The sequence below is a fragment of the Rhamphochromis longiceps genome, linkage group LG15 (assembly GCF_057381845.1).
Source record: "Rhamphochromis longiceps isolate RC_006_pf linkage group LG15, R_longiceps_female_GT1.1, whole genome shotgun sequence".
Taxonomy (NCBI): domain Eukaryota; kingdom Metazoa; phylum Chordata; class Actinopteri; order Cichliformes; family Cichlidae; genus Rhamphochromis; species Rhamphochromis longiceps.
The window spans coordinates 12,644,036-12,669,702 of NC_140571.1; the positions used below are offsets into that span (position 1 = coordinate 12,644,036).

Here is a 25,667-nt window from a genome sequence, read left to right on the forward strand (position 1 = left end):
ACAGCCACAGAGGACAGAAAGCTGCAGTATGTAGAGAAAGAGAAGAGTTAAACCTATAATCAACATGAGTCCTTGTAGATGGCAGCCTCCGGTTTTTAAAGACTTCTATTGGTCTCTAGTGGACAACAGAGGTAACTGCAGGATTGGAGCCAGAATAGTGTAACTGCAGTTCAAAACGACATATTTTTTTGATTTCCCATAGAAAGTGTGTGTCCAGCCACGTGTCAGTCCAAGTGGCAGGATTTAGTAATTCTGGTAATAGTTAAATGTAAGTCATTCACAAATATTAAGTCGCAACATTTCAGTCTGACTAACCTTGGAAGATTACACGAAGACAATGTCCAGATATGCAGACGCACGCATATATCTAGCGTATAAGAAATTTCTTTGCACAAACTGTTGAGTGAAATGACATTTGTTTTTCACAGCTTCAGGGGGTGCACCGTTCCTAGAAATACTGCAATACCAGGTCGATGCGTGGAGTGGACGGAGCAAGCCCCTATTCCATCTCCCTGCTCCAAAAATCAATTTAATATATGGTCCCCGGGTAGGGGACGTATCAGATATTAAACTGATAAGAACAGATACTACACTTGATCTTAGCCAAAAGGCCGAGAAGCGATACCCACATATCGCACGACAGAAACGACTCATTCTGCTTACTGCAACTCTAACTCATGGTTACAATGAAGAACACAGTCGCCTTCTAACAAATGGTAGAGGACAGGTCGATGTTTTACTGACGTTTTACCTCCGAAACATCACAATATAACTATGGTCGGCATGTTTCAGTTTTTAAACGGCGCCACATATATGACGACACTTTAGTTTCTGAAACGCCGGTCAGCGCATGCCGGTTAATGAGATTCAAAATCACGTGGTCGCCTGCAGTCCAATCAGCGGTCGTTGAGACGGAGCGTCTTCAATTCATTTTTATAACTTTCTTGGCGTTATAATTGTTTTCATAATATGATAATTACATACTGTTAAATTTTTAATGTTTCTCCTCCCGGTAACTGTATTCCTGTTATGTCTGGGCTTTCCCTAATTGCACAAGCCAACGGTTCTACATATAACATGTACAGTAAGACTAAGCGACCTTGGCACAGACCTCTCATTTGTCTTTCATCCCAGCTTTTTTGGGGGTGACTGGGTGGGGGGATATTGCTCACAGCAAATTCCTAAAAACTCCTATTGATCATTGTTGCTCCCATAGATACATTTCAGTTTACCAGTCATGAGGCTCCAAATTATACCAGGAGTGGGGTTTGAACCCACGAGAGCATGCGCTCATTGGAGCTTAAGTCCAACGCCTTAACCACTCGGCCACCCTGGTGGATATATGTTGTGCATGCGTGTTCCTTTAGGAAACAGGAAGATTGGTAGGAGAAAGAAACGTATTAATCTTGTTTGTTAGGATCATAGCCATAAATGGAGGACTCTTATAAAGTCCATGGATTTTCATTCACACATATTACATGAGGTATCTACTCTTTACACACTAAGGATCCACACTACCAGGGCTACGGCACACAGCTGTTTTATAAATCATCAAAACCAATACTATCCTAAGATTTATTATATGCAAAAATGATCTGTTCCAAAATGTTTTCATGTAATCCTGAAAACAGAAAAACAATCTTCTGCACTATTAACCATCCACAAATGGAAACAACAGACAATACAGGTGATTTTAGCTAAAAAGCCAAGAAAAAATTGTGTGGTGTTTTTTTTTTTTCAAACGATGTAATTTACAGCCACAGAGGACAGAAAGCTGCAGTATGTAGAGAAAGAGAAGAGTTAAACCTATAATCAACATGAGTCCTTGTAGATGGCAGCCTCCGGTTTTTAAAGACTTCTATTGGTCTCTAGTGGACAACAGAGGTAACTGCAGGATTGGAGCCAGAATAGTGTAACTGCAGTTCAAAACGACATATTTTTTTGATTTCCCATAGAAAGTGTGTGTCCAGCCACGTGTCAGTCCAAGTGGCAGGATTTAGTAATTCTGGTAATAGTTAAATGTAAGTCATTCACAAATATTAAGTCGCAACATTTCAGTCTGACTAACCTTGGAAGATTACACGAAGACAATGTCCAGATATGCAGACGCACGCATATATCTAGCGTATAAGAAATTTCTTTGCACAAACTGTTGAGTGAAATGACATTTGTTTTTCACAGCTTCAGGGGGTGCACCGTTCCTAGAAATACTGCAATACCAGGTCGATGCGTGGAGTGGACGGAGCAAGCCCCTATTCCATCTCCCTGCTCCAAAAATCAATTTAATATATGGTCCCCGGGTAGGGGACGTATCAGATATTAAACTGATAAGAACAGATACTACACTTGATCTTAGCCAAAAGGCCGAGAAGCGATACCCACATATCGCACGACAGAAACGACTCATTCTGCTTACTGCAACTCTAACTCATGGTTACAATGAAGAACACAGTCGCCTTCTAACAAATGGTAGAGGACAGGTCGATGTTTTACTGACGTTTTACCTCCGAAACATCACAATATAACTATGGTCGGCATGTTTCAGTTTTTAAACGGCGCCACATATATGACGACACTTTAGTTTCTGAAACGCCGGTCAGCGCATGCCGGTTAATGAGATTCAAAATCACGTGGTCGCCTGCAGTCCAATCAGCGGTCGTTGAGACGGAGCGTCTTCAATTCATTTTTATAACTTTCTTGGCGTTATAATTGTTTTCATAATATGATAATTACATACTGTTAAATTTTTAATGTTTCTCCTCCCGGTAACTGTATTCCTGTTATGTCTGGGCTTTCCCTAATTGCACAAGCCAACGGTTCTACATATAACATGTACAGTAAGACTAAGCGACCTTGGCACAGACCTCTCATTTGTCTTTCATCCCAGCTTTTTTGGGGGTGACTGGGTGGGGGGATATTGCTCACAGAAAATTCCTAAAAGCTCCTATTGATCATTGTTGCTCCCATAGATACATTTCAGTTTACCAGTCATGAGGCTCCAAATTATACCAGGAGTGGGGTTTGAACCTACGAGAGCATGCGCTCATTGGAGCTTAAGTCCAACGCCTTAACCACTCGGCCACCCTGGTGCATATATATTGTGCATGCGTGTTCCTTTAGGAAACAGGAAGATTGGTAGGAGAAAGAAACGTATTAATCTTGTTTGTTAGGATCATAGCCATAAATGGAGGACTCTTATAAAGTCCATGGATTTTCATTCACACATATTACATGAGGTATCTACTCTTTACACACTAAGGATCCACACTACCAGGGCTACGGCACACAGCTGTTTTATAAATCATCAAAACCAATACTATCCTAAGATTTATTATATGCAAAAATGATCTGTTCCAAAATGTTTTCATGTAATCCTGAAAACAGAAAAACAATCTTCTGCACTATTAACCATCCACAAATGGAAACAACAGACAATACAGGTGATTTTAGCTAAAAAGCCAAGAAAAAATTGTGTGGTGTTTTTTTTTTTCAAACGATGTAATTTACAGCCACAGAGGACAGAAAGCTGCAGTATGTAGAGAAAGAGAAGAGTTAAACCTATAATCAACATGAGTCCTTGTAGATGGCAGCCTCCGGTTTTTAAAGACTTCTATTGGTCTCTAGTGGACAACAGAGGTAACTGCAGGATTGGAGCCAGAATAGTGTAACTGCAGTTCAAAACGACATATTTTTTTGATTTCCCATAGAAAGTGTGTGTCCAGCCACGTGTCAGTCCAAGTGGCAGGATTTAGTAATTCTGGTAATAGTTAAATGTAAGTCATTCACAAATATTAAGTCGCAACATTTCAGTCTGACTAACCTTGGAAGATTACACGAAGACAATGTCCAGATATGCAGACGCACGCATATATCTAGCGTATAAGAAATTTCTTTGCACAAACTGTTGAGTGAAATGACATTTGTTTTTCACAGCTTCAGGGGGTGCACCGTTCCTAGAAATACTGCAATACCAGGTCGATGCGTGGAGTGGACGGAGCAAGCCCCTATTCCATCTCCCTGCTCCAAAAATCAATTTAATATATGGTCCCCGGGTAGGGGACGTATCAGATATTAAACTGATAAGAACAGATACTACACTTGATCTTAGCCAAAAGGCCGAGAAGCGATACCCACATATCGCACGACAGAAACGACTCATTCTGCTTACTGCAACTCTAACTCATGGTTACAATGAAGAACACAGTCGCCTTCTAACAAATGGTAGAGGACAGGTCGATGTTTTACTGACGTTTTACCTCCGAAACATCACAATATAACTATGGTCGGCATGTTTCAGTTTTTAAACGGCGCCACATATATGACGACACTTTAGTTTCTGAAACGCCGGTCAGCGCATGCCGGTTAATGAGATTCAAAATCACGTGGTCGCCTGCAGTCCAATCAGCGGTCGTTGAGACGGAGCGTCTTCAATTCATTTTTATAACTTTCTTGGCGTTATAATTGTTTTCATAATATGATAATTACATACTGTTAAATTTTTAATGTTTCTCCTCCCGGTAACTGTATTCCTGTTATGTCTGGGCTTTCCCTAATTGCACAAGCCAACGGTTCTACATATAACATGTACAGTAAGACTAAGCGACCTTGGCACAGACCTCTCATTTGTCTTTCATCCCAGCTTTTTTGGGGGTGACTGGGTGGGGGGATATTGCTCACAGAAAATTCCTAAAAACTCCTATTGATCATTGTTGCTCCCATAGATACATTTCAGTTTACCAGTCATGAGGCTCCAAATTATACCAGGAGTGGGGTTTGAACCCACGAGAGCATGCGCTCATTGGAGCTTAAGTCCAACGCCTTAACCACTCGGCCACCCTGGTGGATATATGTTGTGCATGCGTGTTCCTTTAGGAAACAGGAAGATTGGTAGGAGAAAGAAACGTATTAATCTTGTTTGTTAGGATCATAGCCATAAATGGAGGACTCTTATAAAGTCCATGGATTTTCATTCACACATATTACATGAGGTATCTACTCTTTACACACTAAGGATCCACACTACCAGGGCTACGGCACACAGCTGTTTTATAAATCATCAAAACCAATACTATCCTAAGATTTATTATATGCAAAAATGATCTGTTCCAAAATGTTTTCATGTAATCCTGAAAACAGAAAAACAATCTTCTGCACTATTAACCATCCACAAATGGAAACAACAGACAATACAGGTGATTTTAGCTAAAAAGCCAAGAAAAAATTGTGTGGTGTTTTTTTTTTTTCAAACGATGTAATTTACAGCCACAGAGGACAGAAAGCTGCAGTATGTAGAGAAAGAGAAGAGTTAAACCTATAATCAACATGAGTCCTTGTAGATGGCAGCCTCCGGTTTTTAAAGACTTCTATTGGTCTCTAGTGGACAACAGAGGTAACTGCAGGATTGGAGCCAGAATAGTGTAACTGCAGTTCAAAACGACATATTTTTTTGATTTCCCATAGAAAGTGTGTGTCCAGCCACGTGTCAGTCCAAGTGGCAGGATTTAGTAATTCTGGTAATAGTTAAATGTAAGTCATTCACAAATATTAAGTCGCAACATTTCAGTCTGACTAACCTTGGAAGATTACACGAAGACAATGTCCAGATATGCAGACGCACGCATATATCTAGCGTATAAGAAATTTCTTTGCACAAACTGTTGAGTGAAATGACATTTGTTTTTCACAGCTTCAGGGGGTGCACCGTTCCTAGAAATACTGCAATACCAGGTCGATGCGTGGAGTGGACGGAGCAAGCCCCTATTCCATCTCCCTGCTCCAAAAATCAATTTAATATATGGTCCCCGGGTAGGGGACGTATCAGATATTAAACTGATAAGAACAGATACTACACTTGATCTTAGCCAAAAGGCCGAGAAGCGATACCCACATATCGCACGACAGAAACGACTCATTCTGCTTACTGCAACTCTAACTCATGGTTACAATGAAGAACACAGTCGCCTTCTAACAAATGGTAGAGGACAGGTCGATGTTTTACTGACGTTTTACCTCCGAAACATCACAATATAACTATGGTCGGCATGTTTCAGTTTTTAAACGGCGCCACATATATGACGACACTTTAGTTTCTGAAACGCCGGTCAGCGCATGCCGGTTAATGAGATTCAAAATCACGTGGTCGCCTGCAGTCCAATCAGCGGTCGTTGAGACGGAGCGTCTTCAATTCATTTTTATAACTTTCTTGGCGTTATAATTGTTTTCATAATATGATAATTACATACTGTTAAATTTTTAATGTTTCTCCTCCCGGTAACTGTATTCCTGTTATGTCTGGGCTTTCCCTAATTGCACAAGCCAACGGTTCTACATATAACATGTACAGTAAGACTAAGCGACCTTGGCACAGACCTCTCATTTGTCTTTCATCCCAGCTTTTTTGGGGGTGACTGGGTGGGGGGATATTGCTCACAGAAAATTCCTAAAAACTCCTATTGATCATTGTTGCTCCCATAGATACATTTCAGTTTACCAGTCATGAGGCTCCAAATTATACCAGGAGTGGGGTTTGAACCCACGAGAGCATGCGCTCATTGGAGCTTAAGTCCAACGCCTTAACCACTCGGCCACCCTGGTGGATATATGTTGTGCATGCGTGTTCCTTTAGGAAACAGGAAGATTGGTAGGAGAAAGAAACGTATTAATCTTGTTTGTTAGGATCATAGCCATAAATGGAGGACTCTTATAAAGTCCATGGATTTTCATTCACACATATTACATGAGGTATCTACTCTTTACACACTAAGGATCCACACTACCAGGGCTACGGCACACAGCTGTTTTATAAATCATCAAAACCAATACTATCCTAAGATTTATTATATGCAAAAATGATCTGTTCCAAAATGTTTTCATGTAATCCTGAAAACAGAAAAACAATCTTCTGCACTATTAACCATCCACAAATGGAAACAACAGACAATACAGGTGATTTTAGCTAAAAAGCCAAGAAAAAATTGTGTGGTGTTTTTTTTTTTTCAAACGATGTAATTTACAGCCACAGAGGACAGAAAGCTGCAGTATGTAGAGAAAGAGAAGAGTTAAACCTATAATCAACATGAGTCCTTGTAGATGGCAGCCTCCGGTTTTTAAAGACTTCTATTGGTCTCTAGTGGACAACAGAGGTAACTGCAGGATTGGAGCCAGAATAGTGTAACTGCAGTTCAAAACGACATATTTTTTTGATTTCCCATAGAAAGTGTGTGTCCAGCCACGTGTCAGTCCAAGTGGCAGGATTTAGTAATTCTGGTAATAGTTAAATGTAAGTCATTCACAAATATTAAGTCGCAACATTTCAGTCTGACTAACCTTGGAAGATTACACGAAGACAATGTCCAGATATGCAGACGCACGCATATATCTAGCGTATAAGAAATTTCTTTGCACAAACTGTTGAGTGAAATGACATTTGTTTTTCACAGCTTCAGGGGGTGCACCGTTCCTAGAAATACTGCAATACCAGGTCGATGCGTGGAGTGGACGGAGCAAGCCCCTATTCCATCTCCCTGCTCCAAAAATCAATTTAATATATGGTCCCCGGGTAGGGGACGTATCAGATATTAAACTGATAAGAACAGATACTACACTTGATCTTAGCCAAAAGGCCGAGAAGCGATACCCACATATCGCACGACAGAAACGACTCATTCTGCTTACTGCAACTCTAACTCATGGTTACAATGAAGAACACAGTCGCCTTCTAACAAATGGTAGAGGACAGGTCGATGTTTTACTGACGTTTTACCTCCGAAACATCACAATATAACTATGGTCGGCATGTTTCAGTTTTTAAACGGCGCCACATATATGACGACACTTTAGTTTCTGAAACGCCGGTCAGCGCATGCCGGTTAATGAGATTCAAAATCACGTGGTCGCCTGCAGTCCAATCAGCGGTCGTTGAGACGGAGCGTCTTCAATTCATTTTTATAACTTTCTTGGCGTTATAATTGTTTTCATAATATGATAATTACATACTGTTAAATTTTTAATGTTTCTCCTCCCGGTAACTGTATTCCTGTTATGTCTGGGCTTTCCCTAATTGCACAAGCCAACGGTTCTACATATAACATGTACAGTAAGACTAAGCGACCTTGGCACAGACCTCTCATTTGTCTTTCATCCCAGCTTTTTTGGGGGTGACTGGGTGGGGGGATATTGCTCACAGAAAATTCCTAAAAGCTCCTATTGATCATTGTTGCTCCCATAGATACATTTCAGTTTACCAGTCATGAGGCTCCAAATTATACCAGGAGTGGGGTTTGAACCTACGAGAGCATGCGCTCATTGGAGCTTAAGTCCAACGCCTTAACCACTCGGCCACCCTGGTGCATATATATTGTGCATGCGTGTTCCTTTAGGAAACAGGAAGATTGGTAGGAGAAAGAAACGTATTAATCTTGTTTGTTAGGATCATAGCCATAAATGGAGGACTCTTATAAAGTCCATGGATTTTCATTCACACATATTACATGAGGTATCTACTCTTTACACACTAAGGATCCACACTACCAGGGCTACGGCACACAGCTGTTTTATAAATCATCAAAACCAATACTATCCTAAGATTTATTATATGCAAAAATGATCTGTTCCAAAATGTTTTCATGTAATCCTGAAAACAGAAAAACAATCTTCTGCACTATTAACCATCCACAAATGGAAACAACAGACAATACAGGTGATTTTAGCTAAAAAGCCAAGAAAAAATTGTGTGGTGTTTTTTTTTTTCAAACGATGTAATTTACAGCCACAGAGGACAGAAAGCTGCAGTATGTAGAGAAAGAGAAGAGTTAAACCTATAATCAACATGAGTCCTTGTAGATGGCAGCCTCCGGTTTTTAAAGACTTCTATTGGTCTCTAGTGGACAACAGAGGTAACTGCAGGATTGGAGCCAGAATAGTGTAACTGCAGTTCAAAACGACATATTTTTTTGATTTCCCATAGAAAGTGTGTGTCCAGCCACGTGTCAGTCCAAGTGGCAGGATTTAGTAATTCTGGTAATAGTTAAATGTAAGTCATTCACAAATATTAAGTCGCAACATTTCAGTCTGACTAACCTTGGAAGATTACACGAAGACAATGTCCAGATATGCAGACGCACGCATATATCTAGCGTATAAGAAATTTCTTTGCACAAACTGTTGAGTGAAATGACATTTGTTTTTCACAGCTTCAGGGGGTGCACCGTTCCTAGAAATACTGCAATACCAGGTCGATGCGTGGAGTGGACGGAGCAAGCCCCTATTCCATCTCCCTGCTCCAAAAATCAATTTAATATATGGTCCCCGGGTAGGGGACGTATCAGATATTAAACTGATAAGAACAGATACTACACTTGATCTTAGCCAAAAGGCCGAGAAGCGATACCCACATATCGCACGACAGAAACGACTCATTCTGCTTACTGCAACTCTAACTCATGGTTACAATGAAGAACACAGTCGCCTTCTAACAAATGGTAGAGGACAGGTCGATGTTTTACTGACGTTTTACCTCCGAAACATCACAATATAACTATGGTCGGCATGTTTCAGTTTTTAAACGGCGCCACATATATGACGACACTTTAGTTTCTGAAACGCCGGTCAGCGCATGCCGGTTAATGAGATTCAAAATCACGTGGTCGCCTGCAGTCCAATCAGCGGTCGTTGAGACGGAGCGTCTTCAATTCATTTTTATAACTTTCTTGGCGTTATAATTGTTTTCATAATATGATAATTACATACTGTTAAATTTTTAATGTTTCTCCTCCCGGTAACTGTATTCCTGTTATGTCTGGGCTTTCCCTAATTGCACAAGCCAACGGTTCTACATATAACATGTACAGTAAGACTAAGCGACCTTGGCACAGACCTCTCATTTGTCTTTCATCCCAGCTTTTTTGGGGGTGACTGGGTGGGGGGATATTGCTCACAGCAAATTCCTAAAAACTCCTATTGATCATTGTTGCTCCCATAGATACATTTCAGTTTACCAGTCATGAGGCTCCAAATTATACCAGGAGTGGGGTTTGAACCCACGAGAGCATGCGCTCATTGGAGCTTAAGTCCAACGCCTTAACCACTCGGCCACCCTGGTGGATATATGTTGTGCATGCGTGTTCCTTTAGGAAACAGGAAGATTGGTAGGAGAAAGAAACGTATTAATCTTGTTTGTTAGGATCATAGCCATAAATGGAGGACTCTTATAAAGTCCATGGATTTTCATTCACACATATTACATGAGGTATCTACTCTTTACACACTAAGGATCCACACTACCAGGGCTACGGCACACAGCTGTTTTATAAATCATCAAAACCAATACTATCCTAAGATTTATTATATGCAAAAATGATCTGTTCCAAAATGTTTTCATGTAATCCTGAAAACAGAAAAACAATCTTCTGCACTATTAACCATCCACAAATGGAAACAACAGACAATACAGGTGATTTTAGCTAAAAAGCCAAGAAAAAATTGTGTGGTGTTTTTTTTTTTTCAAACGATGTAATTTACAGCCACAGAGGACAGAAAGCTGCAGTATGTAGAGAAAGAGAAGAGTTAAACCTATAATCAACATGAGTCCTTGTAGATGGCAGCCTCCGGTTTTTAAAGACTTCTATTGGTCTCTAGTGGACAACAGAGGTAACTGCAGGATTGGAGCCAGAATAGTGTAACTGCAGTTCAAAACGACATATTTTTTTGATTTCCCATAGAAAGTGTGTGTCCAGCCACGTGTCAGTCCAAGTGGCAGGATTTAGTAATTCTGGTAATAGTTAAATGTAAGTCATTCACAAATATTAAGTCGCAACATTTCAGTCTGACTAACCTTGGAAGATTACACGAAGACAATGTCCAGATATGCAGACGCACGCATATATCTAGCGTATAAGAAATTTCTTTGCACAAACTGTTGAGTGAAATGACATTTGTTTTTCACAGCTTCAGGGGGTGCACCGTTCCTAGAAATACTGCAATACCAGGTCGATGCGTGGAGTGGACGGAGCAAGCCCCTATTCCATCTCCCTGCTCCAAAAATCAATTTAATATATGGTCCCCGGGTAGGGGACGTATCAGATATTAAACTGATAAGAACAGATACTACACTTGATCTTAGCCAAAAGGCCGAGAAGCGATACCCACATATCGCACGACAGAAACGACTCATTCTGCTTACTGCAACTCTAACTCATGGTTACAATGAAGAACACAGTCGCCTTCTAACAAATGGTAGAGGACAGGTCGATGTTTTACTGACGTTTTACCTCCGAAACATCACAATATAACTATGGTCGGCATGTTTCAGTTTTTAAACGGCGCCACATATATGACGACACTTTAGTTTCTGAAACGCCGGTCAGCGCATGCCGGTTAATGAGATTCAAAATCACGTGGTCGCCTGCAGTCCAATCAGCGGTCGTTGAGACGGAGCGTCTTCAATTCATTTTTATAACTTTCTTGGCGTTATAATTGTTTTCATAATATGATAATTACATACTGTTAAATTTTTAATGTTTCTCCTCCCGGTAACTGTATTCCTGTTATGTCTGGGCTTTCCCTAATTGCACAAGCCAACGGTTCTACATATAACATGTACAGTAAGACTAAGCGACCTTGGCACAGACCTCTCATTTGTCTTTCATCCCAGCTTTTTTGGGGGTGACTGGGTGGGGGGATATTGCTCACAGCAAATTCCTAAAAACTCCTATTGATCATTGTTGCTCCCATAGATACATTTCAGTTTACCAGTCATGAGGCTCCAAATTATACCAGGAGTGGGGTTTGAACCCACGAGAGCATGCGCTCATTGGAGCTTAAGTCCAACGCCTTAACCACTCGGCCACCCTGGTGGATATATGTTGTGCATGCGTGTTCCTTTAGGAAACAGGAAGATTGGTAGGAGAAAGAAACGTATTAATCTTGTTTGTTAGGATCATAGCCATAAATGGAGGACTCTTATAAAGTCCATGGATTTTCATTCACACATATTACATGAGGTATCTACTCTTTACACACTAAGGATCCACACTACCAGGGCTACGGCACACAGCTGTTTTATAAATCATCAAAACCAATACTATCCTAAGATTTATTATATGCAAAAATGATCTGTTCCAAAATGTTTTCATGTAATCCTGAAAACAGAAAAACAATCTTCTGCACTATTAACCATCCACAAATGGAAACAACAGACAATACAGGTGATTTTAGCTAAAAAGCCAAGAAAAAATTGTGTGGTGTTTTTTTTTTTTCAAACGATGTAATTTACAGCCACAGAGGACAGAAAGCTGCAGTATGTAGAGAAAGAGAAGAGTTAAACCTATAATCAACATGAGTCCTTGTAGATGGCAGCCTCCGGTTTTTAAAGACTTCTATTGGTCTCTAGTGGACAACAGAGGTAACTGCAGGATTGGAGCCAGAATAGTGTAACTGCAGTTCAAAACGACATATTTTTTTGATTTCCCATAGAAAGTGTGTGTCCAGCCACGTGTCAGTCCAAGTGGCAGGATTTAGTAATTCTGGTAATAGTTAAATGTAAGTCATTCACAAATATTAAGTCGCAACATTTCAGTCTGACTAACCTTGGAAGATTACACGAAGACAATGTCCAGATATGCAGACGCACGCATATATCTAGCGTATAAGAAATTTCTTTGCACAAACTGTTGAGTGAAATGACATTTGTTTTTCACAGCTTCAGGGGGTGCACCGTTCCTAGAAATACTGCAATACCAGGTCGATGCGTGGAGTGGACGGAGCAAGCCCCTATTCCATCTCCCTGCTCCAAAAATCAATTTAATATATGGTCCCCGGGTAGGGGACGTATCAGATATTAAACTGATAAGAACAGATACTACACTTGATCTTAGCCAAAAGGCCGAGAAGCGATACCCACATATCGCACGACAGAAACGACTCATTCTGCTTACTGCAACTCTAACTCATGGTTACAATGAAGAACACAGTCGCCTTCTAACAAATGGTAGAGGACAGGTCGATGTTTTACTGACGTTTTACCTCCGAAACATCACAATATAACTATGGTCGGCATGTTTCAGTTTTTAAACGGCGCCACATATATGACGACACTTTAGTTTCTGAAACGCCGGTCAGCGCATGCCGGTTAATGAGATTCAAAATCACGTGGTCGCCTGCAGTCCAATCAGCGGTCGTTGAGACGGAGCGTCTTCAATTCATTTTTATAACTTTCTTGGCGTTATAATTGTTTTCATAATATGATAATTACATACTGTTAAATTTTTAATGTTTCTCCTCCCGGTAACTGTATTCCTGTTATGTCTGGGCTTTCCCTAATTGCACAAGCCAACGGTTCTACATATAACATGTACAGTAAGACTAAGCGACCTTGGCACAGACCTCTCATTTGTCTTTCATCCCAGCTTTTTTGGGGGTGACTGGGTGGGGGGATATTGCTCACAGAAAATTCCTAAAAGCTCCTATTGATCATTGTTGCTCCCATAGATACATTTCAGTTTACCAGTCATGAGGCTCCAAATTATACCAGGAGTGGGGTTTGAACCTACGAGAGCATGCGCTCATTGGAGCTTAAGTCCAACGCCTTAACCACTCGGCCACCCTGGTGCATATATATTGTGCATGCGTGTTCCTTTAGGAAACAGGAAGATTGGTAGGAGAAAGAAACGTATTAATCTTGTTTGTTAGGATCATAGCCATAAATGGAGGACTCTTATAAAGTCCATGGATTTTCATTCACACATATTACATGAGGTATCTACTCTTTACACACTAAGGATCCACACTACCAGGGCTACGGCACACAGCTGTTTTATAAATCATCAAAACCAATACTATCCTAAGATTTATTATATGCAAAAATGATCTGTTCCAAAATGTTTTCATGTAATCCTGAAAACAGAAAAACAATCTTCTGCACTATTAACCATCCACAAATGGAAACAACAGACAATACAGGTGATTTTAGCTAAAAAGCCAAGAAAAAATTGTGTGGTGTTTTTTTTTTTCAAACGATGTAATTTACAGCCACAGAGGACAGAAAGCTGCAGTATGTAGAGAAAGAGAAGAGTTAAACCTATAATCAACATGAGTCCTTGTAGATGGCAGCCTCCGGTTTTTAAAGACTTCTATTGGTCTCTAGTGGACAACAGAGGTAACTGCAGGATTGGAGCCAGAATAGTGTAACTGCAGTTCAAAACGACATATTTTTTTGATTTCCCATAGAAAGTGTGTGTCCAGCCACGTGTCAGTCCAAGTGGCAGGATTTAGTAATTCTGGTAATAGTTAAATGTAAGTCATTCACAAATATTAAGTCGCAACATTTCAGTCTGACTAACCTTGGAAGATTACACGAAGACAATGTCCAGATATGCAGACGCACGCATATATCTAGCGTATAAGAAATTTCTTTGCACAAACTGTTGAGTGAAATGACATTTGTTTTTCACAGCTTCAGGGGGTGCACCGTTCCTAGAAATACTGCAATACCAGGTCGATGCGTGGAGTGGACGGAGCAAGCCCCTATTCCATCTCCCTGCTCCAAAAATCAATTTAATATATGGTCCCCGGGTAGGGGACGTATCAGATATTAAACTGATAAGAACAGATACTACACTTGATCTTAGCCAAAAGGCCGAGAAGCGATACCCACATATCGCACGACAGAAACGACTCATTCTGCTTACTGCAACTCTAACTCATGGTTACAATGAAGAACACAGTCGCCTTCTAACAAATGGTAGAGGACAGGTCGATGTTTTACTGACGTTTTACCTCCGAAACATCACAATATAACTATGGTCGGCATGTTTCAGTTTTTAAACGGCGCCACATATATGACGACACTTTAGTTTCTGAAACGCCGGTCAGCGCATGCCGGTTAATGAGATTCAAAATCACGTGGTCGCCTGCAGTCCAATCAGCGGTCGTTGAGACGGAGCGTCTTCAATTCATTTTTATAACTTTCTTGGCGTTATAATTGTTTTCATAATATGATAATTACATACTGTTAAATTTTTAATGTTTCTCCTCCCGGTAACTGTATTCCTGTTATGTCTGGGCTTTCCCTAATTGCACAAGCCAACGGTTCTACATATAACATGTACAGTAAGACTAAGCGACCTTGGCACAGACCTCTCATTTGTCTTTCATCCCAGCTTTTTTGGGGGTGACTGGGTGGGGGGATATTGCTCACAGCAAATTCCTAAAAACTCCTATTGATCATTGTTGCTCCCATAGATACATTTCAGTTTACCAGTCATGAGGCTCCAAATTATACCAGGAGTGGGGTTTGAACCCACGAGAGCATGCGCTCATTGGAGCTTAAGTCCAACGCCTTAACCACTCGGCCACCCTGGTGGATATATGTTGTGCATGCGTGTTCCTTTAGGAAACAGGAAGATTGGTAGGAGAAAGAAACGTATTAATCTTGTTTGTTAGGATCATAGCCATAAATGGAGGACTCTTATAAAGTCCATGGATTTTCATTCACACATATTACATGAGGTATCTACTCTTTACACACTAAGGATCCACACTACCAGGGCTACGGCACACAGCTGTTTTATAAATCATCAAAACCAATACTATCCTAAGATTTATTATATGCAAAAATGATCTGTTCCAAAATGTTTTCATGTAATCCTGAAAACAGAAAAACAATCTTCTGCACTATTAACCATCCACAAATGGAAACAACAGACAATACAGGTGATTTTAGCTAAAAAGCCAAGAAAAAATTGTGTGGTGTTTTTTTTTTTTCAAACGATGTAATTTACAGCCACAGAGGACAGAAAGCTGCAGTATGTAGAGAAAGAGAAGAGTTAAACCTATAATCAACATGAGTCCTTGTAGATGGCAGCCTCCGGTTTTTAAAGACTTCTATTGGTCTCTAGTGGACAACAGAGGTAACTGCAGGATTGGAGCCAGAATAGTGTAACTGCAGTTCAAAACGACATATTTTTTTGATTTCCCATAGAAAGTGTGTGTCCAGCCACGTGTCAGTCCAAGTGGCAGGATTTAGTAATTCTGGTAATAGTTAAATGTAAGTCATTCACAAATATTAAGTCGCAACATTTCAGTCTGACTAACCTTGGAAGATTACACGAAGACAATGTCCAGATATGCAGACGCACGCATATATCTAGCGTATAAGAAATTTCTTTGCACAAACTGTTGAGTGAAATGACATTTGTTTTTCACAGCTTCAGGGGGTGCACCGTTCCTAGAAATACTGCAATACCAGGTCGATGCGTGGAGTGGACGGAGCAAGCCCCTATTCCATCTCCCTGCTCCAAAAATCAATTTAATATATGGTCCCCGGGTAGGGGACGTATCAGATATTAAACTGATAAGAACAGATACTACACTTGATCTTAGCCAAAAGGCCGAGAAGCGATACCCACATATCGCACGACAGAAACGACTCATTCTGCTTACTGCAACTCTAACTCATGGTTACAATGAAGAACACAGTCGCCTTCTAACAAATGGTAGAGGACAGGTCGATGTTTTACTGACGTTTTACCTCCGAAACATCACAATATAACTATGGTCGGCATGTTTCAGTTTTTAAACGGCGCCACATATATGACGACACTTTAGTTTCTGAAACGCCGGTCAGCGCATGCCGGTTAATGAGATTCAAAATCACGTGGTCGCCTGCAGTCCAATCAGCGGTCGTTGAGACGGAGCGTCTTCAATTCATTTTTATAACTTTCTTGGCGTTATAATTGTTTTCATAATATGATAATTACATACTGTTAAATTTTTAATGTTTCTCCTCCCGGTAACTGTATTCCTGTTATGTCTGGGCTTTCCCTAATTGCACAAGCCAACGGTTCTACATATAACATGTACAGTAAGACTAAGCGACCTTGGCACAGACCTCTCATTTGTCTTTCATCCCAGCTTTTTTGGGGGTGACTGGGTGGGGGGATATTGCTCACAGAAAATTCCTAAAAGCTCCTATTGATCATTGTTGCTCCCATAGATACATTTCAGTTTACCAGTCATGAGGCTCCAAATTATACCAGGAGTGGGGTTTGAACCTACGAGAGCATGCGCTCATTGGAGCTTAAGTCCAACGCCTTAACCACTCGGCCACCCTGGTGCATATATATTGTGCATGCGTGTTCCTTTAGGAAACAGGAAGATTGGTAGGAGAAAGAAACGTATTAATCTTGTTTGTTAGGATCATAGCCATAAATGGAGGACTCTTATAAAGTCCATGGATTTTCATTCACACATATTACATGAGGTATCTACTCTTTACACACTAAGGATCCACACTACCAGGGCTACGGCACACAGCTGTTTTATAAATCATCAAAACCAATACTATCCTAAGATTTATTATATGCAAAAATGATCTGTTCCAAAATGTTTTCATGTAATCCTGAAAACAGAAAAACAATCTTCTGCACTATTAACCATCCACAAATGGAAACAACAGACAATACAGGTGATTTTAGCTAAAAAGCCAAGAAAAAATTGTGTGGTGTTTTTTTTTTTCAAACGATGTAATTTACAGCCACAGAGGACAGAAAGCTGCAGTATGTAGAGAAAGAGAAGAGTTAAACCTATAATCAACATGAGTCCTTGTAGATGGCAGCCTCCGGTTTTTAAAGACTTCTATTGGTCTCTAGTGGACAACAGAGGTAACTGCAGGATTGGAGCCAGAATAGTGTAACTGCAGTTCAAAACGACATATTTTTTTGATTTCCCATAGAAAGTGTGTGTCCAGCCACGTGTCAGTCCAAGTGGCAGGATTTAGTAATTCTGGTAATAGTTAAATGTAAGTCATTCACAAATATTAAGTCGCAACATTTCAGTCTGACTAACCTTGGAAGATTACACGAAGACAATGTCCAGATATGCAGACGCACGCATATATCTAGCGTATAAGAAATTTCTTTGCACAAACTGTTGAGTGAAATGACATTTGTTTTTCACAGCTTCAGGGGGTGCACCGTTCCTAGAAATACTGCAATACCAGGTCGATGCGTGGAGTGGACGGAGCAAGCCCCTATTCCATCTCCCTGCTCCAAAAATCAATTTAATATATGGTCCCCGGGTAGGGGACGTATCAGATATTAAACTGATAAGAACAGATACTACACTTGATCTTAGCCAAAAGGCCGAGAAGCGATACCCACATATCGCACGACAGAAACGACTCATTCTGCTTACTGCAACTCTAACTCATGGTTACAATGAAGAACACAGTCGCCTTCTAACAAATGGTAGAGGACAGGTCGATGTTTTACTGACGTTTTACCTCCGAAACATCACAATATAACTATGGTCGGCATGTTTCAGTTTTTAAACGGCGCCACATATATGACGACACTTTAGTTTCTGAAACGCCGGTCAGCGCATGCCGGTTAATGAGATTCAAAATCACGTGGTCGCCTGCAGTCCAATCAGCGGTCGTTGAGACGGAGCGTCTTCAATTCATTTTTATAACTTTCTTGGCGTTATAATTGTTTTCATAATATGATAATTACATACTGTTAAATTTTTAATGTTTCTCCTCCCGGTAACTGTATTCCTGTTATGTCTGGGCTTTCCCTAATTGCACAAGCCAACGGTTCTACATATAACATGTACAGTAAGACTAAGCGACCTTGGCACAGACCTCTCATTTGTCTTTCATCCCAGCTTTTTTGGGGGTGACTGGGTGGGGGGATATTGCTCACAGAAAATTCCTAAAAACTCCTATTGATCATTGTTGCTCCCATAGATACATTTCAGTTTACCAGTCATGAGGCTCCAAATTATACCAGGAGTGGGGTTTGAACCCACGAGAGCATGCGCTCATTGGAGCTTAAGTCCAACGCCTTAACCACTCGGCCACCCTGGTGGATATATGTTGTGCATGCGTGTTCCTTTAGGAAACAGGAAGATTGGTAGGAGAAAGAAACGTATTAATCTTGTTTGTTAGGATCATAGCCATAAATGGAGGACTCTTATAAAGTCCATGGATTTTCATTCACACATATTACATGAGGTATCTACTCTTTACACACTAAGGATCCACACTACCAGGGCTACGGCACACAGCTGTTTTATAAATCATCAAAACCAATACTATCCTAAGATTTATTATATGCAAAAATGATCTGTTCCAAAATGTTTTCATGTAATCCTGAAAACAGAAAAACAATCTTCTGCACTATTAACCATCCACAAATGGAAACAACAGACAATACAGGTGATTTTAGCTAAAAAGCCAAGAAAAAATTGTGTGGTGTTTTTTTTTTTTCAAACGATGTAATTTACAGCCACAGAGGACAGAAAGCTGCAGTATGTAGAGAAAGAGAAGAGTTAAACCTATAATCAACATGAGTCCTTGTAGATGGCAGCCTCCGGTTTTTAAAGACTTCTATTGGTCTCTAGTGGACAACAGAGGTAACTGCAGGATTGGAGCCAGAATAGTGTAACTGCAGTTCAAAACGACATATTTTTTTGATTTCCCATAGAAAGTGTGTGTCCAGCCACGTGTCAGTCCAAGTGGCAGGATTTAGTAATTCTGGTAATAGTTAAATGTAAGTCATTCACAAATATTAAGTCGCAACATTTCAGTCTGACTAACCTTGGAAGATTACACGAAGACAATGTCCAGATATGCAGACGCACGCATATATCTAGCGTATAAGAAATTTCTTTGCACAAACTGTTGAGTGAAATGACATTTGTTTTTCACAGCTTCAGGGGGTGCACCGTTCCTAGAAATACTGCAATACCAGGTCGATGCGTGGAGTGGACGGAGCAAGCCCCTATTCCATCTCCCTGCTCCAAAAATCAATTTAATATATGGTCCCCGGGTAGGGGACGTATCAGATATTAAACTGATAAGAACAGATACTACACTTGATCTTAGCCAAAAGGCCGAGAAGCGATACCCACATATCGCACGACAGAAACGACTCATTCTGCTTACTGCAACTCTAACTCATGGTTACAATGAAGAACACAGTCGCCTTCTAACAAATGGTAGAGGACAGGTCGATGTTTTACTGACGTTTTACCTCCGAAACATCACAATATAACTATGGTCGGCATGTTTCAGTTTTTAAACGGCGCCACATATATGACGACACTTTAGTTTCTGAAACGCCGGTCAGCGCATGCCGGTTAATGAGATTCAAAATCACGTGGTCGCCTGCAGTCCAATCAGCGGTCGTTGAGACGGAGCGTCTTCAATTCATTTTTATAACTTTCTTGGCGTTATAATTGTTTTCATAATATGATAATTACATACTGTTAAATTTTTAATGTTTCTCCTCCCGGTAACTGTATTCCTGTTATGTCTGGGCTTTCCCTAATTGCACAAGCCAACGGTTCTACATATAACATGTACAGTAAGACTAAGCGACCTTGGCACAGACCTCTCATTTGTCTTTCATCCCAGCTTTTTTGGGGGTGACTGGGTGGGGGGATATTGCTCACAGAAAATTCCTAAAAACTCCTATTGATCATTGTTGCTCCCATAGATACATTTCAGTTTACCAGTCATGAGGCTCCAAATTATACCAGGAGTGGGGTTTGAACCCACGAGAGCATGCGCTCATTGGAGCTTAAGTCCAACGCCTTAACCACTCGGCCACCCTGGTGGATATATGTTGTGCATGCGTGTTCCTTTAGGAAACAGGAAGATTGGTAGGAGAAAGAAACGTATTAATCTTGTTTGTTAGGATCATAGCCATAAATGGAGGACTCTTATAAAGTCCATGGATTTTCATTCACACATATTACATGAGGTATCTACTCTTTACACACTAAGGATCCACACTACCAGGGCTACGGCACACAGCTGTTTTATAAATCATCAAAACCAATACTATCCTAAGATTTATTATATGCAAAAATGATCTGTTCCAAAATGTTTTCATGTAATCCTGAAAACAGAAAAACAATCTTCTGCACTATTAACCATCCACAAATGGAAACAACAGACAATACAGGTGATTTTAGCTAAAAAGCCAAGAAAAAATTGTGTGGTGTTTTTTTTTTTCAAACGATGTAATTTACAGCCACAGAGGACAGAAAGCTGCAGTATGTAGAGAAAGAGAAGAGTTAAACCTATAATCAACATGAGTCCTTGTAGATGGCAGCCTCCGGTTTTTAAAGACTTCTATTGGTCTCTAGTGGACAACAGAGGTAACTGCAGGATTGGAGCCAGAATAGTGTAACTGCAGTTCAAAACGACATATTTTTTTGATTTCCCATAGAAAGTGTGTGTCCAGCCACGTGTCAGTCCAAGTGGCAGGATTTAGTAATTCTGGTAATAGTTAAATGTAAGTCATTCACAAATATTAAGTCGCAACATTTCAGTCTGACTAACCTTGGAAGATTACACGAAGACAATGTCCAGATATGCAGACGCACGCATATATCTAGCGTATAAGAAATTTCTTTGCACAAACTGTTGAGTGAAATGACATTTGTTTTTCACAGCTTCAGGGGGTGCACCGTTCCTAGAAATACTGCAATACCAGGTCGATGCGTGGAGTGGACGGAGCAAGCCCCTATTCCATCTCCCTGCTCCAAAAATCAATTTAATATATGGTCCCCGGGTAGGGGACGTATCAGATATTAAACTGATAAGAACAGATACTACACTTGATCTTAGCCAAAAGGCCGAGAAGCGATACCCACATATCGCACGACAGAAACGACTCATTCTGCTTACTGCAACTCTAACTCATGGTTACAATGAAGAACACAGTCGCCTTCTAACAAATGGTAGAGGACAGGTCGATGTTTTACTGACGTTTTACCTCCGAAACATCACAATATAACTATGGTCGGCATGTTTCAGTTTTTAAACGGCGCCACATATATGACGACACTTTAGTTTCTGAAACGCCGGTCAGCGCATGCCGGTTAATGAGATTCAAAATCACGTGGTCGCCTGCAGTCCAATCAGCGGTCGTTGAGACGGAGCGTCTTCAATTCATTTTTATAACTTTCTTGGCGTTATAATTGTTTTCATAATATGATAATTACATACTGTTAAATTTTTAATGTTTCTCCTCCCGGTAACTGTATTCCTGTTATGTCTGGGCTTTCCCTAATTGCACAAGCCAACGGTTCTACATATAACATGTACAGTAAGACTAAGCGACCTTGGCACAGACCTCTCATTTGTCTTTCATCCCAGCTTTTTTGGGGGTGACTGGGTGGGGGGATATTGCTCACAGAAAATTCCTAAAAACTCCTATTGATCATTGTTGCTCCCATAGATACATTTCAGTTTACCAGTCATGAGGCTCCAAATTATACCAGGAGTGGGGTTTGAACCCACGAGAGCATGCGCTCATTGGAGCTTAAGTCCAACGCCTTAACCACTCGGCCACCCTGGTGGATATATGTTGTGCATGCGTGTTCCTTTAGGAAACAGGAAGATTGGTAGGAGAAAGAAACGTATTAATCTTGTTTGTTAGGATCATAGCCATAAATGGAGGACTCTTATAAAGTCCATGGATTTTCATTCACACATATTACATGAGGTATCTACTCTTTACACACTAAGGATCCACACTACCAGGGCTACGGCACACAGCTGTTTTATAAATCATCAAAACCAATACTATCCTAAGATTTATTATATGCAAAAATGATCTGTTCCAAAATGTTTTCATGTAATCCTGAAAACAGAAAAACAATCTTCTGCACTATTAACCATCCACAAATGGAAACAACAGACAATACAGGTGATTTTAGCTAAAAAGCCAAGAAAAAATTGTGTGGTGTTTTTTTTTTTTCAAACGATGTAATTTACAGCCACAGAGGACAGAAAGCTGCAGTATGTAGAGAAAGAGAAGAGTTAAACCTATAATCAACATGAGTCCTTGTAGATGGCAGCCTCCGGTTTTTAAAGACTTCTATTGGTCTCTAGTGGACAACAGAGGTAACTGCAGGATTCGAGCCAGAATAGTGTAACTGCAGTTCAAAACGACATATTTTTTTGATTTCCCATAGAAAGTGTGTGTCCAGCCACGTGTCAGTCCAAGTGGCAGGATTTAGTAATTCTGGTAATAGTTAAATGTAAGTCATTCACAAATATTAAGTCGCAACATTTCAGTCTGACTAACCTTGGAAGATTACACGAAGACAATGTCCAGATATGCAGACGCACGCATATATCTAGCGTATAAGAAATTTCTTTGCACAAACTGTTGAGTGAAATGACATTTGTTTTTCACAGCTTCAGGGGGTGCACCGTTCCTAGAAATACTGCAATACCAGGTCGATGCGTGGAGTGGACGGAGCAAGCCCCTATTCCATCTCCCTGCTCCAAAAATCAATTTAATATATGGTCCCCGGGTAGGGGACGTATCAGATATTAAACTGATAAGAACAGATTTTTTTTTTACTTCTTTTATTTTCTTTCCACAACAATTCAAAAAACTTTTTCCATTTCCATTACAAAGACATATTTACATTTCATTTCTTTCCCACATTCATTCATCGCAAAACAATCATTTTCATGTAACATATTCATATAACTTATTGCTTTTCATTGCTCCTTTTCCCTTTCTCCCTTCCTTACTCTTTACCTACCACCACTTTTTAGGTGCCTTCGCAGTAAAGAAGGAAGGGAAATCTTTCCATCTATCCTTGATCGTGTCTATTCCCCATTTTTGTAGTTCATGCCAGTATGTCTTTTCAAATTCCCTCTCTACAGCTTTAGTCGTACCTATTTCCCCCTCTTTATATCCTCCCGTTATACAACTCTGTCTTGCCTTCCACAATTTCATTTTTACAATTGTTAACAACATACAACGTATTTTGTATCTCTCTTTTTCTATACTGTTAGCCCTGAAAAGGGTAATCTCTTCATAAGTCACCATGCCCAAACCTTTATACTTCCCCTTTACCCTTTCCCATACCTTTTTTGCGTATTCGCATCCCCAAAGTACGTGTTCTATTGTTTCCTCTTCTACGCAGTTGTCCCTCGGACACTTTTTCTGTTTTCCCAAGTTATGTGCATACATAATGATCCTCACGGGTAACCTTTTGTGTAAATGCATCCAATTAAAATCCTTCAAAACATTTTTAAAGGTCTTATCCTGTGCACATTTCCACACTTCTGGACTCACCGGTACCTGGTTATAATTAGCTTTCCATACCATTTTCTTATATAAAAGTTTATGGTTTAGTACGGTATCCACCTCTTTACATTCAGCGTGTTTCTTTCCCCATCCCAGCATCCTCTGAAAATATTTTGGTCTAGTTTCCGCCTTTGGTCCCTTATTTTCCCACCCTATCAAAAAACGGTATGGAATCGCTAACCAAAACCATAACAATATTTGACATTTATGGACATAGTTCTGTTTCAATAGCTTGCATACATTTGCATAAAACATTGTATCTAACTTCAAAGGGACATTTGGTACCCCTTTCCCACCATCTTCAATTTCTTGATACATTTGCGTTCTTTTGACATACTCATAACCCCCCCAAATAAATTTAAATATCGCTCTGGTTATTTGCGCTCTGTAGATCTGAGGCATCGAAAACACATAGGCCAGATGTAATAGCTTCGGCACCACCTCACTCTTTATAATCAGAACCTTCCCCGTAATTGTTAATTTCCTTGCTTTCCAAAGGCCCAGCTTCTTTTCTACCGCACTTAACCTTTTTTTCCAATTGCTAAGCTCATCTCCTTCCTTATTTCCAAAGGAGATTCCTAAAATATTCATTGGGCCTTGGCACAAAGTAAAATCACAGATATTATCTCTTCTACCCTCCCATGTCCCCAAATATTTATACATCGACTTCTCTTTATTTATCTTTGATCCAGTCGCTTTTTCATAAATATCTAAAATTTCTATCGCACCCTTTAAACTATCATCATCTGCCAGATATAATACTGTATCGTCCGCATACTGCGATATCTTTAAAACTTCCCCCCGCGGCATCGGAATCCCTTTTACTCTCTGGCTTTCCCTTATTGCGCAAGCCAAAGGTTCAACATACAGTACATAAAGAACAACAGATAATGGACATCCTTGCCTCAAACCCTTTGTTTGATACACTTTTTCTGTAAGAAATCCATTTACTTTTATTTTCAGACTTATGCCGTTGTATAAATTTTTTACCCATTTTTTAAATTTCTCTCCCAAACCCATATACTGCATTACCCTCCACAAAAAATCATAATCTACCCTATCAAAGGCCTTTTGTTGATCTAGGCTCACACATAGTGCTGGCAAATTTCTATCTCTAACGTATGTGAGTATGTCTCTGTGTAGTTGCACGTTCCAAGACATTTGCCTCCCCCTAACCCCACACGTCTGATCCTTCTCCACTATTTGCATCATTACTCCCGCGAGTCTATTTGCCAATATCCTACTCAGGATCTTATAATCCACACATAGCATAGTTAACGGTCTATAATTATCAAGTTGTTGTGGGTTACCTTTCTTGAATAGAATAGAAACCACACCCATCTTCATACTCTCTGTCATCTCCTTTCCCTCCATGATTTCCTTAAAAACTCCCAACAAATGTATCCCCACCATTCCCCAGAAAGTTTCGTAAAATTCCTTTGTTAATCCATCTATCCCTGGCACTTTGTTTGCCTTCATTCCTTTTAATACTTTATATGCCTCCCCTATTGTAACTTCCCCTTCTAAACTGTCGCTTTCTTCTCCCGT

General features: G+C 40.2%; 26 non-coding genes and 1 pseudogene across 26 annotated transcripts; all 27 read right to left on the reverse strand.

The window, feature by feature from the left end:
• Nucleotides 1-432: 432 nt before the first annotated feature.
• LOC146652252 (U2 spliceosomal RNA) lies at nucleotides 433-623 on the reverse strand. The gene has a single exon (XR_014907796.1). It is a non-coding gene; the product is annotated as a U2 spliceosomal RNA (small nuclear RNA).
• A 630-nt stretch (nucleotides 624-1,253) lies between these two features.
• Nucleotides 1,254-1,336, reverse strand: trnal-uaa (transfer RNA leucine (anticodon UAA)). Its single transcript has one exon. It is a non-coding gene; the product is annotated as a tRNA-Leu (tRNA).
• Nucleotides 1,337-2,185: 849 nt separating this feature from the next.
• Nucleotides 2,186-2,376, reverse strand: LOC146652254 (U2 spliceosomal RNA). Its single transcript, XR_014907797.1, has one exon. It is a non-coding gene; the product is annotated as a U2 spliceosomal RNA (small nuclear RNA).
• Nucleotides 2,377-3,006: 630 nt separating this feature from the next.
• Nucleotides 3,007-3,089, reverse strand: trnal-uaa (transfer RNA leucine (anticodon UAA)). The gene has a single exon. It is a non-coding gene; the product is annotated as a tRNA-Leu (tRNA).
• Nucleotides 3,090-3,937: 848 nt separating this feature from the next.
• LOC146652256 (U2 spliceosomal RNA) lies at nucleotides 3,938-4,128 on the reverse strand. Its single transcript, XR_014907798.1, has one exon. It is a non-coding gene; the product is annotated as a U2 spliceosomal RNA (small nuclear RNA).
• Nucleotides 4,129-4,758: 630 nt separating this feature from the next.
• trnal-uaa (transfer RNA leucine (anticodon UAA)) lies at nucleotides 4,759-4,841 on the reverse strand. Its single transcript has one exon. It is a non-coding gene; the product is annotated as a tRNA-Leu (tRNA).
• An 849-nt stretch (nucleotides 4,842-5,690) lies between these two features.
• LOC146652258 (U2 spliceosomal RNA) lies at nucleotides 5,691-5,881 on the reverse strand. The gene has a single exon (XR_014907799.1). It is a non-coding gene; the product is annotated as a U2 spliceosomal RNA (small nuclear RNA).
• Nucleotides 5,882-6,511: 630 nt separating this feature from the next.
• On the reverse strand, nucleotides 6,512-6,594 carry trnal-uaa (transfer RNA leucine (anticodon UAA)). Its single transcript has one exon. It is a non-coding gene; the product is annotated as a tRNA-Leu (tRNA).
• Nucleotides 6,595-7,443: 849 nt separating this feature from the next.
• LOC146652260 (U2 spliceosomal RNA) lies at nucleotides 7,444-7,634 on the reverse strand. Its single transcript, XR_014907800.1, has one exon. It is a non-coding gene; the product is annotated as a U2 spliceosomal RNA (small nuclear RNA).
• A 630-nt stretch (nucleotides 7,635-8,264) lies between these two features.
• On the reverse strand, nucleotides 8,265-8,347 carry trnal-uaa (transfer RNA leucine (anticodon UAA)). The gene has a single exon. It is a non-coding gene; the product is annotated as a tRNA-Leu (tRNA).
• Nucleotides 8,348-9,195: 848 nt separating this feature from the next.
• LOC146652262 (U2 spliceosomal RNA) lies at nucleotides 9,196-9,386 on the reverse strand. The gene has a single exon (XR_014907801.1). It is a non-coding gene; the product is annotated as a U2 spliceosomal RNA (small nuclear RNA).
• Nucleotides 9,387-10,016: 630 nt separating this feature from the next.
• On the reverse strand, nucleotides 10,017-10,099 carry trnal-uaa (transfer RNA leucine (anticodon UAA)). Its single transcript has one exon. It is a non-coding gene; the product is annotated as a tRNA-Leu (tRNA).
• Nucleotides 10,100-10,948: 849 nt separating this feature from the next.
• LOC146652264 (U2 spliceosomal RNA) lies at nucleotides 10,949-11,139 on the reverse strand. The gene has a single exon (XR_014907803.1). It is a non-coding gene; the product is annotated as a U2 spliceosomal RNA (small nuclear RNA).
• A 630-nt stretch (nucleotides 11,140-11,769) lies between these two features.
• trnal-uaa (transfer RNA leucine (anticodon UAA)) lies at nucleotides 11,770-11,852 on the reverse strand. Its single transcript has one exon. It is a non-coding gene; the product is annotated as a tRNA-Leu (tRNA).
• Nucleotides 11,853-12,701: 849 nt separating this feature from the next.
• Nucleotides 12,702-12,892, reverse strand: LOC146652266 (U2 spliceosomal RNA). Its single transcript, XR_014907804.1, has one exon. It is a non-coding gene; the product is annotated as a U2 spliceosomal RNA (small nuclear RNA).
• A 630-nt stretch (nucleotides 12,893-13,522) lies between these two features.
• trnal-uaa (transfer RNA leucine (anticodon UAA)) lies at nucleotides 13,523-13,605 on the reverse strand. Its single transcript has one exon. It is a non-coding gene; the product is annotated as a tRNA-Leu (tRNA).
• Nucleotides 13,606-14,453: 848 nt separating this feature from the next.
• Nucleotides 14,454-14,644, reverse strand: LOC146652268 (U2 spliceosomal RNA). Its single transcript, XR_014907805.1, has one exon. It is a non-coding gene; the product is annotated as a U2 spliceosomal RNA (small nuclear RNA).
• A 630-nt stretch (nucleotides 14,645-15,274) lies between these two features.
• trnal-uaa (transfer RNA leucine (anticodon UAA)) lies at nucleotides 15,275-15,357 on the reverse strand. The gene has a single exon. It is a non-coding gene; the product is annotated as a tRNA-Leu (tRNA).
• Nucleotides 15,358-16,206: 849 nt separating this feature from the next.
• Nucleotides 16,207-16,397, reverse strand: LOC146652270 (U2 spliceosomal RNA). Its single transcript, XR_014907806.1, has one exon. It is a non-coding gene; the product is annotated as a U2 spliceosomal RNA (small nuclear RNA).
• A 630-nt stretch (nucleotides 16,398-17,027) lies between these two features.
• Nucleotides 17,028-17,110, reverse strand: trnal-uaa (transfer RNA leucine (anticodon UAA)). Its single transcript has one exon. It is a non-coding gene; the product is annotated as a tRNA-Leu (tRNA).
• An 848-nt stretch (nucleotides 17,111-17,958) lies between these two features.
• On the reverse strand, nucleotides 17,959-18,149 carry LOC146652272 (U2 spliceosomal RNA). Its single transcript, XR_014907807.1, has one exon. It is a non-coding gene; the product is annotated as a U2 spliceosomal RNA (small nuclear RNA).
• A 630-nt stretch (nucleotides 18,150-18,779) lies between these two features.
• On the reverse strand, nucleotides 18,780-18,862 carry trnal-uaa (transfer RNA leucine (anticodon UAA)). The gene has a single exon. It is a non-coding gene; the product is annotated as a tRNA-Leu (tRNA).
• An 849-nt stretch (nucleotides 18,863-19,711) lies between these two features.
• LOC146652274 (U2 spliceosomal RNA) lies at nucleotides 19,712-19,902 on the reverse strand. The gene has a single exon (XR_014907808.1). It is a non-coding gene; the product is annotated as a U2 spliceosomal RNA (small nuclear RNA).
• A 630-nt stretch (nucleotides 19,903-20,532) lies between these two features.
• Nucleotides 20,533-20,615, reverse strand: trnal-uaa (transfer RNA leucine (anticodon UAA)). Its single transcript has one exon. It is a non-coding gene; the product is annotated as a tRNA-Leu (tRNA).
• Nucleotides 20,616-21,463: 848 nt separating this feature from the next.
• LOC146652276 (U2 spliceosomal RNA) lies at nucleotides 21,464-21,654 on the reverse strand. The gene has a single exon (XR_014907809.1). It is a non-coding gene; the product is annotated as a U2 spliceosomal RNA (small nuclear RNA).
• A 630-nt stretch (nucleotides 21,655-22,284) lies between these two features.
• trnal-uaa (transfer RNA leucine (anticodon UAA)) lies at nucleotides 22,285-22,367 on the reverse strand. The gene has a single exon. It is a non-coding gene; the product is annotated as a tRNA-Leu (tRNA).
• An 849-nt stretch (nucleotides 22,368-23,216) lies between these two features.
• Nucleotides 23,217-23,419, reverse strand: LOC146652278 (U2 spliceosomal RNA; annotated as a pseudogene).
• Nucleotides 23,420-25,667: the final 2,248 nt, after the last annotated feature.